The sequence below is a fragment of the Lissotriton helveticus genome, chromosome 1_1, assembly GCF_964261635.1.
Source record: "Lissotriton helveticus chromosome 1_1, aLisHel1.1, whole genome shotgun sequence".
Lineage (NCBI taxonomy): Eukaryota > Metazoa > Chordata > Amphibia > Caudata > Salamandridae > Lissotriton > Lissotriton helveticus.
This window is the reverse complement of record NC_136057.1, coordinates 563907985-563927369: the sequence shown is the minus strand read 5'-3', so window position 1 is coordinate 563927369 and position 19385 is coordinate 563907985.

The window sequence follows — 19385 nt, the reverse complement described above, 5'->3', positions numbered from 1 at the left end:
ATTACATAGCAAAGACCTCTGGGATTAGTGACGGATCCTGTACAGTGCTCTTGTCTATAAACTCTTGCTCCGTGTGCCTTTTTTGGAGCTCTGTGCTCATCTATATGACAAGATATGTGTGCTCATAAACTACAGCTGCATTCTCATGTTATGTCTAGGTGCTAGTGTTTGACCAGAGAAAATAACAAGGGCATTGGTGTTTTGAACTTGTCTGTGATTTGCAAACTTAAGTACAGGAAAGAACAGAACACAAAAACATATGCAGGTTCTTTGTGAAAATACAATGTCGAAAAAAGGCAAGCGTGTTTATATAGTCACATGCACAATTAGACTAACATAGGGAAAACTACAATGGATCATGCATGAAACACAAAACACCCTCCTTTTGGTCAGGATAATGGCACAAAAGAGGATACTAAATGGAATAAAGGTAGTCTGGAGGTAAACATACCCAAAGCATAGTTATAAAAACGGCATTTACTGAAAACAAAGAGAAAAAAGTGTCACTTTGGAAAAAGCTGTCAAATTATGGTGCTTCAGAGGAATGCATTGTGCCATTTGCCAATTCAAAGACCAAGGACGCCATAAAAAATTACTACTTCATGTGCAGTTATTAGTCTATTATCCAAGCTACGAGCTCCAAAGAATAAACATGATTTTTGGTCTCAGCCGGTGCCAGGACAGTTGCTGGGCAACCCGAATCCGAGTTAGTGAAGTCTACATCCTGTAGTCCTATGCTGATGCACATGTTTCTCCATAGGCCCATGACTCAAACCTCGCATAGTATACAATTCGTAAACCCAGGGAACATTTCTTAAAATGGGTCACTAAGGCACTCATCAACGGCCCAAAATCCATGGTAGGGGGAATTTGCGAAGCCGGGCAAATGTCCAGTGTCCATCTGAAGGGGGACCAGATACAGTGGAAGATGGGTTGCACACAGGTAAACCAGGCAGGGCGAAATGTTAGGGACCAAGCAGGATCCAGCTCTTGTATTAATAACATTCCAAAGATTTGAAGTATATGCTCACGGTTGTGTTGGAGCGGTGCCAGTTCCAGAGCACCCGCAAGGGAGCATCCATTGCGGAGAAGCGGGACCAGGATAAGAATGCTGAAATGAGGAATAACAGCAACGGGAATCATCTGAGTACACTAGAAAAAATGGAGTGGATAAAATCCGGAATTACTCCAAAGATGTCCTTAAATGAAGTAACAAGCCTACAACCTTAATAAAGCGTCTGCACTGAATGTATTAAAGATTTCTTGCACTGATTCCCCGAAATGCAGGAGAAGATTGGTGTTTAACAATGACTGTATTTCACTAGAAATTCTGGCCACCTGTAATTCGAAAGTCTCGTGAGCTGATGTGAGAGCTACTTCTTGTTGGAACAATAAGGCTTTAAGTCTGCTTAGCTTGTTAAAATCTGCTTTCAAAGTTGGAATCAAAGGTCACAACGAGCTATCTACTATTCCACGTAGAGGGGGAACAAAGCATTGTTGCAACAAATCACTACCTAGGAAACCAACAAAATATATGGGACTCCAGCCCACAATATGCAACAGTCTTCATCGCACAGCATGAGAAAAGGAAGAATTGCAGAAACAGGGATTAGTTTTAAATGAGCAAAATACAAGTATTACAAGTGCAGTTAATCTTAACTTGCTTACAAACAAATGAATATCCCACTGTAGAGTCGCATTCTTCTCCAGTAATTAAAATTGTAAGTAAAGGGAAGAGGCCATAATTCATGTATGAAGTTGCTCCCAAGGGGTTCATATCTACTAATGGGGAGATGTTTCATGCAAGCTGTGATTTGTAATGTTGAGATGGGCAGTGAAATAACAATGTGTATTAACCACACCACCAAAGGCATCTCCGCTAGAGTAACCGGGAGTTGTTCTAGTTTTTCTAAATTCAGCATTGTGTATGTCGCATCTTTCATGGCCATCAGTTGCGGTTTGCGATTCAAATTAAATGGTGAACACAACTCAGTATTATTCTAGTAATGCCATGGAACACACCCACTTTTAAGTGTTTGACGTGTCCAGCTAAACTGTAGAATATATCTAAGCTGACTTTGACCATGATATAATGTCAACATGTCACCCTCACAATATCAACAACAGACAACACAATGTTGTTCAAATTGTAAATAGCAGATGACAACTAATTATTAGATTATCGACAACAGCTAGCACTTTATTCAAATTAGCCTGATCAATTTGTGTTAAAGATGCTGCAATTACCATTTGTGATTTTTTCCATATTTCATTATAAGTAGCATAAATTAATCTTTTAGAACTTGGGGATTTAGGACCTGAAAGAAAATCTGATAAATTCATGTCCTCTGACAGAAAAGAATGATTTTGTTTCACTGCAGACAGTGAGGAATGCTTCAATCACTGTTAACACAATTTTCGCACATAATAGGTGGCAACAATATCAGAAGGTGTTGACTGTGGATATCGAGGATGAGGTCAGTTTGATTTAAACTCAGGTGTGGAATTGAAAAAACGAGCATGACAAAAATTTGTATCCACTGGCCACAACAACCACCCGCCAGGATTCAAAAAGGAGGAATTACATGCACCATCCTGCACCAGGCTATTTAATTGGACTACAGTATAATTTGTCAAACTCTGCCAATTATCAAATCGGGCCACTGAATTAATGGCCGGGCCATTCATTTCTTTAATTTTTGCTAATCTCAGACAGGTAGTCTGCTAGATTGTTTGATTCAGAAACATCATTTGTGTGGGAGAGAAACAGGCTCAAAATAAGGTTTCCATGCCCTGAACCTGCCAGGACTTCGTACCCCAAATTGATATTAAATCTATGGTGTCCTTCCAGTAGTCATAAGTTTTTAGGGCCAACTGATTGACGCATGTAGTAGTATATATAGGCTCACTTTGAATAAGCATGTATTTCTTTGGTGATGTTGCAGTTAATTTAAAATAATATGACATGGGGTCTGAAGTGTCATATCCCTTGAAATAGGTATATCTATAGTTTTTCTTTTTGGAACTCTCTGGATAACGAGTTTGACAATGTTACCATTTTGTAAAATTATGAGGCGAAACTCTCCATTAGCTCTGTGCAGAAATGTGTGTCCATAATAATGGTAAAAGAACATAACAGCATTGTTAGTGAGATTAAGATATAAATCCTATGATTCAAAATCAGTATCATACTCTAATTCAGAAAGCATAGAATTTACAGTATCAATATCCCAATCATCTGAATTTAACCCCAGTTGTATTACATCACCCATAGAAACGTTGATCACATATAGTATCTGCAGAATCTCTGCAGGACCAAATATATTGAATGTAACGTTATCCCAAACAATTCCACTATTCACTGGAATGACTGAAATGTTAATGAAGAACACGTCTCTTTTCATTTTATTCAATGAATAATGGGGGGCCAACACCCTGTTGCCAAGTTCTGTAGCATAACGTTCCAGGAGATAATGACAGTTGATTAGAAGGAAAAAACTGTCACAAATCCAGTCCACATGGACGAGGAAAGTATGATCTAGATATATATCCAAATAGGAACTAGATAAGTGTGTTTCATCCAAGAAATAAAAACACAATCCCTGCTGGAGCTGGGTGCAAAACAAAAGTTCTGTCTGAAAAAAAAAATCATCTTGATCCACACACTACCCGGAGGTACTCAGCTGGAAAGGAGCGGCTGTGACTCAGCCGGAGGGCTAGCACATTCCAACTCAGAGGGATTCGTAAAGGATAGATCAATATGATCTACATGCAATACAGAAGACGGGAGAGCAGAAACAGGCAGTGTGTCAGGTAAATTGTCAGTGGAGGACTCAACCCTCCCCCTCCCTCAGCCAAGGTGTATCAGCATCGGTGGTGCTCACAGGCAGCAAGTTGAAGTCTTGTGTACAAGAAATATTGCTCCATGGCATACCACGGAGAATCAGCCACATGGTGTAGTTTGACATGTTCAATCGAGATAAAGCATTTATTTTTATATCCTGGAAGTGGTTGCAAAATCACAGTTTGTGTTCCTTGAATGACAAGAACTGGTAAGGAAACATGGTACATTGGGTCAAATTAATTTTTGAGTTTTGAGTTTTCTAGAACCAGATCTCCAATCTTTGGAAGCCAGCCGGAAACTGGAATTTGATCAGCAACACTGGAAGAGTGAGACTCAGACAAGTGTTTGCAAGATTGAGTGTCATAAATGGTTATCTATGTCAAAGGTTGCGGCAGCCACCACAACACCGGACCATCAAGATCTGGAACTTACATATCGATTCCAAAAAACACTTCATACGGGGTCCGCCCACCAAGACATCTTTTAGGGAAGTTCAAGCAACCACACCTTGTACCTAATACTCTAGCCGCTAAGGACTGCATGAAATCATGGTTCATTCTCTCCAGAATTACCCTCGGGTCTATAGGGAGAAGAAAGATACACTTGCACACCCAGGGACTTCATCGAATCACGGTACACTTTAGAAGTGAACCTTGGTTCTAGTGGAATACGCAACAGGCATAAGTTCCGAAGAAGACTTGCAAGTCTTTAATACCAGTTAGAGCATCAGCCGAGCACTGTGACCAAACCCAGAGGAACATAGAGCACGGATAAACTGCAACTAAAATATATTTGAATGCAGTATCTGAAATCAGTGAACCACAATGATCTAAGTAAATGCAGCCCAAAGGCTGGCTGGAAATAAAAAAGATGTGTCTTTGGTGGATGAGACTCAGTGGAACTTTTGATCTGTGGGCAAATGTCATTTTCTTGTTTGCCTGTTATAAACATTGCCACTAATAGTGATGCTGAAAAAGCCAAATAGTAGCAGTCACTCCTGCAAGAGCTCAAGCTACACCCCTGTGTGCAGCCACAATTAGATCATGTCTGCGGTCTGCATTGGGAATTACGCAATCTCCAACATCAGAAATAGTCACAAACGGAACATGTTAACCATTGAAGTGATAAGAATATTTTGAAGGCAAGCCCTTTAATGAAGGGATGCAGTTTTTAAACGCATTCACGGCAGCCAAGATATCATTATCGATTTGGATGTTAGAGCATGTTACTGCTGCTAATTTAGCTGTGGCTACTGCAGATTTGTCTGCTTCATCAGCCAGAAAATTCCCTATATCACGTGTTCCCACACATTGATGCCAAAATGTATGTATAACATGAGTTTGTGGCAACCTATCCTTAAGATCTGCCACTTTAACCCAAGGCAGTTTGTAGTGTATTGTGCCATCCTTTGAATTCGTATAATCAATTTGTCGCCAAAAATTTAAGTTATCCTTAAAGGCCTGTACACAGTAATATGAATCACAGTCAAGAGTGGGGAATTTAGGATCTGTATTTTCAAGTACAAGAAGTAAAGCCTTTAATTCAGCCAATTGCGCAGTACAGTATAATAGAGACTGTAAGTTGTTTGGGGGTGAAAAACCTCATTGGACATAGTGCCAACAATGATGCATATTGATTAAGAAGCAGACTTGAAGAAGGTAATGGGTAAACATGTTCATTTTACAAAAGATCTTGAGTTTGAAAAGAAGGGTCAAAGACGACGCCCACATTTAAGTCTGTTAAGGATGTAGCCCATTGTATTCATCAGAGATGGAGGGCTTTTGCGTTCAGGACGCTAGCTTTTGTGACTGCCTCTAAGGCAAGCACAAGAGAAATGACTATAATGCTTTTACCTTGAGCCAGTGGGTATTCTTTAAGGATGGACATCTGTACAGCAGTTAAAAATGTTCTCAGTAGAAGGGAAACACATTTCTGCTGAGCATCCCCGGTCCGTGCAGGTAACAGTGGTGGAGTCGCATTGGGGGATTTCGAGGGACGATCCTGAGGGAAAATGAAATATTTACTTAATGTTCCCTTTGCATTGTCCCTTAAAATCCCCTTCCACGCAGCCCCACCACCCCACCGCTGTTACCTGCATGGACCGCAGCTGCTGCAGTGGAATATAGATGTGATTTGTATGCTATGGGTACTGTTTCACCCTCATTAAAGGTTACATATTTAAATCCAATGTCGCCTGGTAAAAGAAGAATGACCAAGTTAGTGGTATTGTTGCACGTATGTATACTACGTGTTTTAAGCAAATCACATTGTAAAGATCTGAGTGCTGCAGTGTGTCCCGACAACTAGCAGGAAAGGTCAGGGTGTATTAAAGCATGAAGTGGTTTAATATGTTGTGCATAGTCAGGTATGCATGTCCTGCCAAAATCAAAAAATCCCTTCAGAGACTGCAATTTTTAAGTGTACTTGGAGGTTGCAATAGAGCACACTTTCCCAGAAAATGAGAGGCTCAGCTTTTTCCCTCATTTGTAACTTCATATCCCAGGAAAAGTACACTGAGAAAAGCTATGTAAGATTGATTTAAGTTTAACTTGTAACCAAGTTCTATAAATGACGAAATTATGAGATCTACTCCTGCCAAGGGGGGTTCATACCCATCATCTGTGAGATAGATATCATCAATGAAGAAAAGAGCATCATGGTCAATGTCATGAAGAATCTACATGATGTGCGCTGCAAGGCCTGGGAGGGCTGTTCCTATAGCCCAAAGGAAGTCGGCCGTTTTGCCTCTGAATACCGAGGGTGCTAAATGCTGACCAGTAGCTGCTCTTTGCACCCAAATTGTGACTGATAAAAACCATTTGAAATGTCCAAAGTGGTTTTATATTTTTTACAGATGATATTATTAATCAGTCCCGTACTATGGGTATTTTGCACCACAAATGTGCAGGTATGACTATTCAAATGTCTATAAACTAAGACAATGCTATAGGAATAATCAGGTTTCAGAAAAGAAAAAATAGAATTATTATTTGAGAGACACAGGGTTCAATTTCTCTCTGATACAGAAGTTGGGCAAGAATTTCCTTCATAGGTTCTTTAGCATCCCGTTTAATTGGATATTGCAACTGTATTTGAGGTGTTGACCGTAAAGGAATAACATGGTACGGTTAATCCTTATCCCAACCTGTATGATTACTATAAAGAGCAGGGGCCAAGCCAAGAGCCCATTCAGAAGCATATGCTTGTTTGACCTCATCCAGGACGAGATGCAAAAAAGTAGGGAGAAATATATACTCACCCTGGTCACACTCAAGGACAAAAAGTAGACAATATCATAAGAAGTAGTATAATGCTTTATTGGTGCATTTAACATCACTTTCAATTTGAATATCTCAGTGATATAGGCTGTTTGGAGGAGCTACGCAGGTATCCGTGGTTTCAACTGGAGTAAAAGTATCAGTTGCTTTCATTAACAGAAATTGATGGAAATTCTGGGGTACTATGAGTCACCTCCCAACTCCTGTTTAGGAGGGTTCTCAGAGTCTGTGGCATGCTTAGCTGTTATTTCTGCAACTTTCTTTTCCTGGAAAGGGGATTTGTAAAGAAGAAGTCTATCCTCCTTCTTTATCTTCACCTCAAATGAGCATTGTGTCTCCCGTTTCTGTTTCATGTACTCTCCTTGTCTGCAATCAGATCGTCCTCCTCTGTCATACTGTTGGTCACATAATTCCTGAAAAGAACAAAGAGAAAGCATATCAGGAATGTGATACCTATCAGGAGTCTTGATTTTAGTGCGATCAAATAAATCCTAACTTCTCTCTGAGGAGATCCGGGGCTGGAGCACCTCCACGTTGTCTTGTTTTCTGTTAATATTTAGACTTATCCCATGATTTCTTAAACAATACTCACGGGCCTGCCTGATATCCTTGCCAGAACTACACTTGCTAAGCGGTGGTATGGTAGGTCTGGTTCCCAAATTATTACATCCCAGAGACGTAAATGCATTAGAAATAAGCATTGACAACTTGCGTTCGCAGCTGGCCACTGTCACCATGGGAAAAACCTGGTGTATAGCCAAAGATGCTGTTTCACCTATTACATTAAAAATAATAATTTCAGAGACAATGGGAACATTTCCCACAAGTTTCATCCGCAAGTCGAGGGCAGGACCTGCCCCATGCTCCATGGTCCTTGGAGTCACTCTGATGGTCCTAGGTTCAGATTACAGGTCCAGTTCTTCTCATCCAGGAAAAAGGGTAGCTGGGCAACACATCAGGCATCATGCAGTCCTTCAGGGCAGCAGTCCAGTAGAGTGGCAGTCCTCACATTGTGCCAATATTTATACCTGCTGCCTCCTTTGAAGTTGGGAAGTTTCTAGAGATACTTCTTCTATGTGCACATGTTTCTTGCCTCCCCTCCTCTGGCTCCAGAATAATTATAGGGGGTATGCAAACATTTGTGTGGTGGCACGGCATAGCCTATTAATGTGTAAGTTGGGCTGTGTCTTGCTCTGCCCTTCCATACTGCCAGTGATGGCCCATACAAACACACCTAAGCTCTCAATTGTGAGTGGCTGTGTAGAAGAAATACACAAAGACCAACTGCCAACGGACCCAGAGACAGGCTTCAAGCACTAAATGACTATGGCAATAAAATGCCAACTTTCTAAAATCTGCATTTTCAAAACGGTAATCACAAATCCAACTTCACCATAAAATAGGATTTTTAATTACAATTCCTTAGGCACCAAACATGAAGTGTTTACCTGTTCCTATTTGGAGGTTACATCAAATTAAAGGTAATAAAGTAACTCCAATGTTATCCTGTGGAAGAGGTAGGCTGTGCAATAGTGAAAAATGAATTTAAGAGTTTTTCACTTTGAGGACATGCAAAACTTAAAAGTACATGTCCTACTTTTTAAATACATTGCACTTTGCTTGTTGGGCTGTTTACCTCCTACCGCAGGGGTGATGTAAATGTATTATAAAGAAAGGTTTGGGCCTGGCAAAAGGTATATTTTGAAGCAAACATAAGGAGATGATAGACGGAAAGGTGAAACATTTCAGACACTCACCCTCAGTCACAGACCTGGGTTGAATCCATCTCGTTCTTTAGCTCACTTCGCCACTCCAAATCAAACCCAGCCATATGCAAGTCTGTTCTGACTCTGTTTCTAATAGGAACTGTCCAGACCGAACTGCCAAGCCAGGTCTTTCCTGGACCGGAAACAAGCATCCCTGGGCCAGCTTTCAGGATAATACCCCTCATCAGCCAGCAAAGCTTGAATCCAGTGGCACAGGGAAGAAGGGACCCACGTCTAGGCATGCCCTGCCAACATAGGGCAAACAAAGCAAACACATGCCTAACATGAAATGAAACAAATGTCAAGCATAATATCAAGTGATAGTGCCACTTGAACCGTCGCAATTTTCCCAAAAATTAACATTTTGTCCAGCCTGGAGTCTGAATCTCGAGTTAAATCTTACACGAGACACTGCTGGCTCACAGTTGCACAGTACATCAATGGTTAGCATTGCGCAAAACAGGCTTCTTTGTCTGTGTGTGGCTAATAAATCATCTGTATGGATACTTTTGTAAAACCTGCAACTGTGCAATGTGTTGCTTTCAAGCAAAGCTGGGCTGCAGAATTTAAAGCAGCACTAGTTAGAATAAATGGTAATGAATCTCTGGTTTGCTAGCATAGCAGTCAAAGTGATACCAAAGGGGATGATGGACGGAGCGTTTGTGTAAATCAAACACCCACCCCCAGTCAACTGATCTGTGTTTAATCCATCATCATTCTTTAGCTCACTCCATCAGAGAGGCGGAGAGGTGTGGGTCACTGGTTAGAGATGGCAGACCTGTAAGCAGAGAACGGCCCGGGACCAGGGTTCAATTTCTGACGCGGCAGGGTCTTGGACCAGGGTCAATGGACTCGATAATTCTCGTCTCAGTGCCTACTCTAACCAGGGAACACACTCGGTAACTCTGGGCATTAAGCTTGCCTCATCTCTACAACGGCCCCCCACAGACGCCGGGGATGCCTGGTTTCACCCTGGAGATACCCAGAAAGGGACCATCTCACAGGGAAAACCAGGACGGGTTCCCCAGCGGTCTACAACGCCAGGACACTCGGGTAGAGTAACAGTGCGCTTTACAAGTATCCCACATTACATCACCCCAGTTCAGACATGGCCATATGCAAATCAATCTGACCCTGTGCCTCATGGGAACAGTCCAGCCCGAACTGCCAAGCCATGTCTTCCCTGGGCCAGAACTAATCATCCTGGGACCGGTTTGGGGTTCATAACCCTCATCTGCCTGGCTATCTTGAATCCAGTGGCAAAGTGAGCAAGGGACCCACATGAGGGCAACCCTGCCAACTTAGGGTGAACAAAGCGATACCAAAGCGGATGATGGACGGAGCTTTTGAGCAAATCAAACACTCACCCCAGTCAAAAGATCTGGGTTTAATCCATCATCATTCTTTAGCTCAATCCATCACCCCAGTTCAGACATGGCCATATGTAAATCAGTCTGACACTGTGCCTCATGGGACCAGTCCAGCCCGAAGTGCCAAGCCATGTCTTCCCTGGACCGGAAACAAGCATCCGGGGACCAGTTTTGGGTTCATAACCCTCATCAGCCAGGCTATCTTGAATGCAGTGGCAAAGAACCAAAGAATGCAGGGCCAGAACCTAATGCAGGGCCCTTTGGTGCTTCTGCGATTTGGGCCAGTTGTGATACGCACACCGATTTCTCAGTATAACAAGCATTTTCAATGCAATAGGTCTCGGATTTGCGAGCGTTTATGCTATGGGCATTGTGTAAATGACAATGCCTTTTATTTATGTGTTTTTAAAAAAAAACACACACATAATAGGCATTGTTATTTATAGTGCTCACAGACTAGATAAAGCAGACCATGAAACAACACAAGTAAAAAGTCCAGTCATTATGGGAAGTTACAAATGCAGACAAGGCGGTACCAAGGAGGGACTACTAAGCCTATTTATCAAGTAAAAGCAATGATTTTGAAAGGACGGTAACAAGAATCAATCGATCTAAAAAATGTGCATCAGGGAACTAGAGGACATGACGTCTGGGCCGTCTAATAGTCACACAAGTTGCCTCACTATCAATGGAGATGGCAGATTTGCTTGCAGTTTAGAATCTGCAAATTAATGTTAATGAATACGAGCGGCATTCTGGAAACTGTGCGGCCTGAGGCTCTCGCTAACCCATCCAACTTCAACTCCTCAACCCGTGCCAGTGAACCACTCAAGTAAGATATCAAAATATTTCATACTGCTAATCTTCAACTTATTTCCATGGAGGACAATGTATAAGCAACTTTGTATGTATCTGAAAGTTGTCCTGTTAATTTGCAAAAACTCAGCACCTTCTTCCACCACAAGATCAAGCAGATCTATGACAGCTTTGACACCAATGACCCGCCCATCACTCCTGCCACCACCTCACAAGATGATGACACCCCTCAACAGATCCTGCTCAACTAGACCCCGCTCACCACAGACGACACCCTTAATACAATGAAGAGCCCTCTCGGACCTCTTCCGCACCACATCTTCTAAAGAGCTGTCACCGCCATCGCCCTCAAACTACGCCGCATCATCAACTCCTCCATTGAGACCGCCACCTTCCCCGATGACTGGAAACATGCTGAGATCAATCCCCTGATGAGGAAACCATCAGCCGACCCAACAGACCTCAAGCACTTCTGACCCATCTCCCTGCTGCCCTTCCCTGCTAAGGTAATCGGGAAGGCTATCAACACCCAACTCTCAGAGTTCATTGAAGCAAACCATGTTCAGGACCCCTTTCAATCATCTGGGTTTCGTAGCAACTTCAGCACGAGACTGCCCTCCTCTCCGCTACCGATGACATGCGCTGGGGAGAAACAGCAGCCCTCATCCTCCTCGACCTTCAACACCATATTCCACCGCACCCTAATCATGAGACTCCATTACTGCGGCATCCACGACAAAGCCCTACACTGGATCCTTCCCTGTCTCCCAGTGAGTCAGACTTCCCAAGTTCCTCTCAGAATCCACAGGGATCAGCTGCGGAGAGCCTCAGGGCTCATCCTTGAGTCCCACACTCTTCGATATCTATATGGCCCTCTCGCAGCCATCATCAGGAGCCACCGACTCAACATTGTTTCCAACACTGATTACACCCAGCAGATTCTCTCCCTCACCAACGAGCCCACCACAGCCAGAAACAACTTTCACAATGGGGTGAAGGCCGTCGCCATCTGGATGGGAAACAGCTGCCTCAAGCTCAACCACGACAAGACCGAAGTCCTCATCATGGGGTCCAACACCTCCGCCTGGGAAGACATCTGGTATCCCACTGAACTTGGAACACCCCCTTACCCACTGACCACGCACAAAACCTTAGCATACTGGACTCTTTGCTCACCATGAACCACCAGATCAACACCGTCACCTCATCATGCTTCCACACTCTTCACCTACTTCAGAAGATTGTCAGATGAATCCTCACCGAAGACAGGAAGAAGGTCACTCATGCACTCATCAGCAGCAGACTCGACTATGGCATCACATTCTATGCACGCGCCACCCTAAAACTTCTCAGGAAACATCAGAACGTTCGAACGCCACAGCCAGACTGGTCCTCAACATCCCCCGCCACAGCTACATCTCCGAACACCTGCGAGATCGCCACTGGCTCCTAGTCAACAAATGAGTCACGTTCAAGCTCCTCACACATGCCTACATAGCCCTCCATGACATCGGACCAGCATACCTGAACCATCACCTCTCTTTCCACCTGCCCACCAGACACCTACAGTCCAACCAACTGACCCTCACCACCATCCCACGGGTGCGCAATACCAGGACCGGAAGAAGATCCTTCTTCTACCTTGCTTCCAAATCCTAGAACACCATGCCTCTTCACCACAGGCTCTACCCATCTCTGACACAATTCAGGAAGGATTTCAAGACTTTGCTCTTCTAATGTTCCACAGCACCTAGTCAGACCTGCAACCCCCTCCCCCGCCCCCACCCGAGCGCCTTGAAACCCTCACAGGTGAATAGCACAGATTGATTGATTGTTGGTTTACTTTATGTTCATTGGTTTGCTTTCTAGGTATATAGGATAAGGTTGTAATGTTGGTATGGTATTACGGCATATTTGATCAATATCTAATGTTTTATGTGTTTTTTCATACAGCTTAGAGTAGATATGGTCTAGTGTGGTACTAGCATACTTTGCTGGCGTAGTCTTTGTAAGGGGACATATGTGTTGTAACTTGTTTTTGTTTTCTGCTCTGTTACTGTGTGTTGTTCCAGTTCTCGTGGACTACAGTGTTGTGATTTCAGATGCCTCATTGTTCCATGTCCTGGGATGGGCAGAAGGACCCGTTACTTGGAGAGGCTGAACTGATTGCATTCATTTTCCCTAGTGGAGTGTCTGTCCTTCTTTGTTTATTTATTGAAGGAAGTGAGCAAATAACATTGACTGTGCATGACTTGTTATTAGTGTACCCAGGTAAGAGATTACCTCGGACATCATATAAATTGTCCATGTTCCAAAAGTAAGAAATAACATTAAATATAGTATCATACAGTATACTATTTAGCTATTTTTGTAATGTTTCTTTAATAATTATAAACTGTTTATCTGATAGCTAAGCAGTAGTTAAGCATGAAATATTGCTAACAGCTTCGCACATTAACATGGTTACTCATTAACTTCTTGATCAATATTATACTCCGCAGAAATGCAATTAATCTTTGCTCATGTTATGGGCCCTATTAATAAAGTACCACTCGTCTGCAAATAAGGAACTAAGGAAAAAACAGAGACGAAATGTAAAATCCTCCTAATGAAATACACACTAGACCTCTCTGTACGAACTGAGGAAGTGAAACCTAGAACAGCAACAAATGATTTATTTATTTTTTCCTTTTATTATGGTCCCTACGTGCAAAGCTCTTTCAAAGGCGAATGATTTTGCTTCCTGTTTTATTACACATTCACTCTCTGATATTAGGGATATGCACTTCTCCGTGCCATAGTTTGTATGTTAGAATATCATGAAAAAAAATATGAAGCTAAATATACATAGATAAGTACAGATTTACTATTCTTAACTGTATATCTATGTTGAATATAGATGCATATTTAAATATATATCGTCAACGTACAGATACGTGGAGTTATAGAAAGTAAATATATATTTACCTATACACAATGACATTCATAATATTGTGGGAATGGATATTTTGAACCACAATATTTTGGCAGGACGATATTAAATATAGTCCTAGGCAAAATGTTTGTTAAACTGGCATAATCTTTCATCATTTCTGGAATTTCTATACTTTACTATGCAAAATCCACAAAATTATGCCATTTCATAATGTTGTGTAATTATAAGTCTGTTTGAATAGAATTCGTATTGTGGGAGCACAGGAACAATGTGAGTGACTGTTGTTTGCAGCACTTTTTAAATGCAATATATGTCCTTGCATGTAAAGTCGATGTGAGAACCCATTTTGCCCTAAAATGTATCCCTAATGCCAGGTTTGCATTTTGCATAATTTAGCACACTTTTAAGAAACTTTTTGGGAAATTTTGTGTAATTGCGTGAGTGAAAACCATGCAAATTTCACAAACCTAATGAAAACACATTATTCTGGTAAAATAGGCTTACAGACATCTTGACATACTTACAAATTAATAAATATAGCAATGTATCTAGACCCTTAGGTTCAACAGCATTATAGAATTGGGTCCGGGGGCTTAGTGGACTCATGCATCCAATGTAGGGTCATGTGTTCAACCTCATGGTCACAGATTCAAATCCTGGGTAGTCCACTCAGCCTTTCATCCTTCTGAGATCAATAAAATGAGTACCATTGAGTTGGGTAACAATAAACATCTATTATTCAGTTTCAAGATACCCTGCTGTGTGAACATGCACTTTACAAATACACATGTTCTGTTATGAAGCATATATCCATTGATGTAAAAAATACATTTCCATGTATAGATTTGCATCTATGATACATACACCCGTCAAGTTCCATATGTATAGTCATTCATTTATTCATAAAGGAATGCAACCATATGTATTCCATGCATACATATGTTTATATGTCTACCCGTACTCTAATGATCTCACTGTCTGTACCTGCCAATAACCTCATTATTTCAATCATATTTTCTGGCAGAATTAGTCTATATGGTTATATAACTGCACATTCTTTAAATCATGTACCATCATATCTAAGCATGATTTAATTCAGCTACATATAGACAAAGATGTTTTATTGCACTTGTTATATCCTTCTCTCTATTGATTCATCCTCCAATTACCAGTGGCAGCTGTAAACCTTAAAGTGGTGGGGTGTAATCCTTGGCTTGAATTTCAATGAGCGAGCCTGACTTTTTCTCAGAGGGTTCTGGGAGACACTCATACTTGCTTGCACTAAGTCTTACTCTCTCATTCATTCTCTCTCAGTCTCATTAACTTACTTTCAATCACACTTGCACTCATTTTTACTTACTCATTCAGTCTCATGCAGCCTCACTCATTCTCACTCTGACTCATTCTCATTCAGTCTCACTCAGCCCCACTCATTCACAGTAATTTTAATTCACTCAACCTCACTCTGACTCAGACTCACAAACCTAGTCACACTCATTCTGGCTCAATCTTGCTGTGACTCATTCATCCTCATATAGTCTCACTCAGTCTCAGTATTCTCACTCATTTGCACTCTGTCTCACTCAGTCTCACTCCGTTTCACTCCGATTCACTCAGTCCTGTGTATTCAAATTCATTAAATATCCCTCTTTCTCACTTATACTCACTCATTACGACACAATCACATTCTTGCTCACTCAGTTTCCCTCCGTATCACTCATTCTCATCAGTGTCACTCAGTCTCACTCAGTCTCACTTGATCTCATGCAGCCTCTTTCAGCCTCATCCTGACTCGCTTAGTCTTACTCATTAAAGCTCCTTCTGACTTCCTCCGACTCACTCAGCCTCACTGATTCTGACTCTGACTCTGACTCCCTCATTCTCTGAATCACTCAGACTCAGTCAGGCAGTGACGCACTCTGACTAATTCTGCCTCAATCACGACCCCCTCAGACTGTGACTCACTATGACTTAGTCTTCATCAATCAATCGTTGGTTTATAGAATGCGAATACTCACCTTTGACAGTCTCAGGGCACTGAGGGGTGGGGGCTGCTGATCCCTTAGGACGCTGGGGTTCAGTTGAAGAGCCAGGCCTTGAGATTCTTCCTCAATTGGGTTAGCGATGGGGATTACCTGAGGTGGAGAGGCAGGATGTTTCAGGTCGAAGCGGTGGTGTAGGAGAGGGATCTTCCTCCGGCTCTAGTCTTTTGGATCTGTGGGACAGTGGCCAGGGAGGTTGGGCGAAATGAAGGTGTCTGACGGGTGCGTGGAATGTGAGGCGGTGGTTCAGCTATGCTGGTTTTGTGTCATGGAGGGCTTTGTAGGCATGTGTGAGGAGCTTGAAGGTGATGCTTTTGTTGACTGGGAAGTAGTGGAGTTCTCAAAGGTATTCGTTCATGTGGCTTCAGTGGGGGATGTTGAGGACTAGTCAGGCTAAAGCAGTTACACTCATAGTTATTTTTCTTCACTCACTCATCATTCTTGATCACTCTTCCTAGCATTCATTTTCACTCACTCTGAATCACTCCTTCACTGACTCTCATGTTCAATCATACACCCACACATTGACACACATACATGCTCACAAATAGACACAGTCTCTCACACAAACACGTACCCTCACCCATACACACATAACATTTAAAAGCTTTTTTGTTTAATTACCTTCCAGCCTGTGCAGATCCCATTTGAACTCCTGACTCTGTTAACTTCCAGTGCTAGAGCATAAAACTGATACCTTTAAACTGTGCAGTCGGAGGTACCAGCTTTCAGTCTCTACCTTTTTATCCCACCCTTTCTAAACTCTTTGATGAACTGGAAAAGGGTTGTGTAACATGTTGATGGGCACTGGCCCTGCCAGGCTTAATCCTGCAGTGCCCATGCCTCCCTTTAGCTGTGAAGCTTTAGCACATCACAGATGGGTGGAGGCACTAAGGGGTGCCAGGGCTTTAATTTCACCGATACTAGATAAACTCTCTGATGGCTGGTGAGTGCTCCTTAATGCAACTATGCCAGCCATTAGTCAAAAGCTGCCTCATGCTGTTGCCCAACCCGAGGTAGATCGGTATTTTACTGACTATTAGTATTAACTCTTGATAGAGTAAACCCGGCCCAGCAAATAAGGATGGTGTAACTCTGGAGCCCATAAGGGGTAACCACAACTATCAATTACCATGTTGTCTTTGCGAATCCATGTGCCACTTACATTTATTTCGATTAATCTTTTCTGTACCCTTTTCTATTATTGTCTTTTTCTGACTGTTTTCCACTCTGTTGACGTTTGTAGTTGTTTACATCGATTTGTTATCTCTTGGTTGATTTCCACTATTGCTGTATTCTCATGGTGTCTATATCATTCTGTACAAGTGCACCATTACCCGAAAAGAGCTTATTAATGCTTTTCATTTTCAGTCTCTCTTTCTATGCAATTGACACTATTACCTTCACTTCATTGGTTCGCTCATCCTTTGCTGAGCCAAATGTCTCTAGGCGAAATGCAGTTTTTATTTGCTGTTCTAACTTCTGTGATTGGAATAGCCTTGCATCCCTATAAAACATCAGAATTTTGAATATAATAAATATTGCTCTGTGTCCTTTTAGAGCAATGTGGTATAGTACAACTCCTCCTGTGTGCTCATCTGATGCAGCACTTCTTATTTTGTGTTTGATAACATTTATTGAATTAATAACAAATACAGAAAGATAAGCCAAGCAGTTGATACATTAAATGTGATCTAGTACAAAGAGAAATAGTGTGGTAAATAGAGTAGTAAGCATTTTTTTGGTTTTGGACAATATCATAAGAGGAGGGGGGTAGAGGGAGCAGAAAATAAATCTGCAACTGAAGATCGAGTAACAGTAAAAAAAATGACTTAAAAGGTAAAGAAACAATTTAAATAATCAAACAAGAAACAGTTCAATAATGAAAAATATTAAAGAGGAAAAAGCAGAGAAAAAAACAGTTTATGAAAGTAGAAAATTTTCAGAACGATTGCGTGAAAAACAAAATGTTGTAACCTTATTTAAATAATTAGTTAATCATGACCAAAATAAATCCCTATTTACAAATGGTTTAGAAGAGGAGGTAAATCAATATCTAATCTGTGATAGTGACAAACACGTTTCCACCAGGACTTAACAGACAGTTTAGTTGAACATTTCCAGTTTAGCGAAATTTGCTGAAAGGCTAGTGCAGCATCAAGTCAAACAAACCCTTTCCATGAAAGGGCAATCCCAAAGAATCTGATAGACTACCTGTAAAAAGAATAATATTTGATAGGGAAGTGTGCAAATTAAAAATATTTGAAATACGGGACCAAATATTCCTTCAAAAGGAGGCTGCAGCAGGGCAAGAGAACAAGAGGTGTGTCAAATCTTCCAAGGAAAAATCGCAGGACCAACAAACCTTGTTATCAGTGTGTGGAAAGTTAGCTATGGACAGAGGAGTATAGTATAATCTATGGTAGAGAAAGAACATGGATTGAGTAATGGAGGCAGATCTAGAGATTTTCAAAGATCTAGCCTAGAACTTGTCCCAGAACTCGATGCTCCAAACACAACCCAAATCCGCCTACCAGGCAAGTTCCACTTTAGATTTAGGAAGGTCAGAATTTGAGGCATGAAAGTATTTTTAAATCAGGGATGTTTTGTGAAGTGTTGCCAATATTCTGAGAAGTGGATCCTCTGTTGGCATATATTCATTTGAAGGAAGAGAATAAAAACATCCAGAATTATTCCCATAAGAGTTGAGAATGTATGCCAAAACGAACAAGGACATTTAAAAGTTTCTTGAAAATGGGTACAGGACCAAGGAGACAAGCCATCAAACATATCTTGGAACCCAATGATTACCTTAAGTTTCCAGCTCATCCAATAAAGAGGTCTAATATTGATGGTAATGAGACGATTGTACCAAAGAGGAGAAAGCAGGAATTAATCTCTAGAATCGATTTTTAACTGGCAATGAGGTCTTAATAATGAGCACGTATGCTTTAACATGAGAAGAGAAGTGACACTAACTTTTGTAGTAAAGGCCAGAATGTCTTTTAATGAAAAAGGCGTGAGTAAGGATCGTTCAACATTAACCCACAAAGGAGTAAAAGGGGAGGAATCTCTGAGAAGCTATTTAGAAGCTAGTATCAGACAAAAAACCTTGTGGTAAAGCCAAAAGATGGTAAAATTCACTCATCCATTGGATTTGGTTTATCCCGAGATGTGACAAGGAAATTCTGGATTTCTTATTATTCCATAAGAACTTAGAGAGAAAGGAGTCGATTTTTTCAAAATAAATAGATGGAATATAGATAGAAATCATAGAGAGAATATACAATAAAGCAGGAGTAATCATTTTTTTAAAAGAGAGGATTCTAGAAAG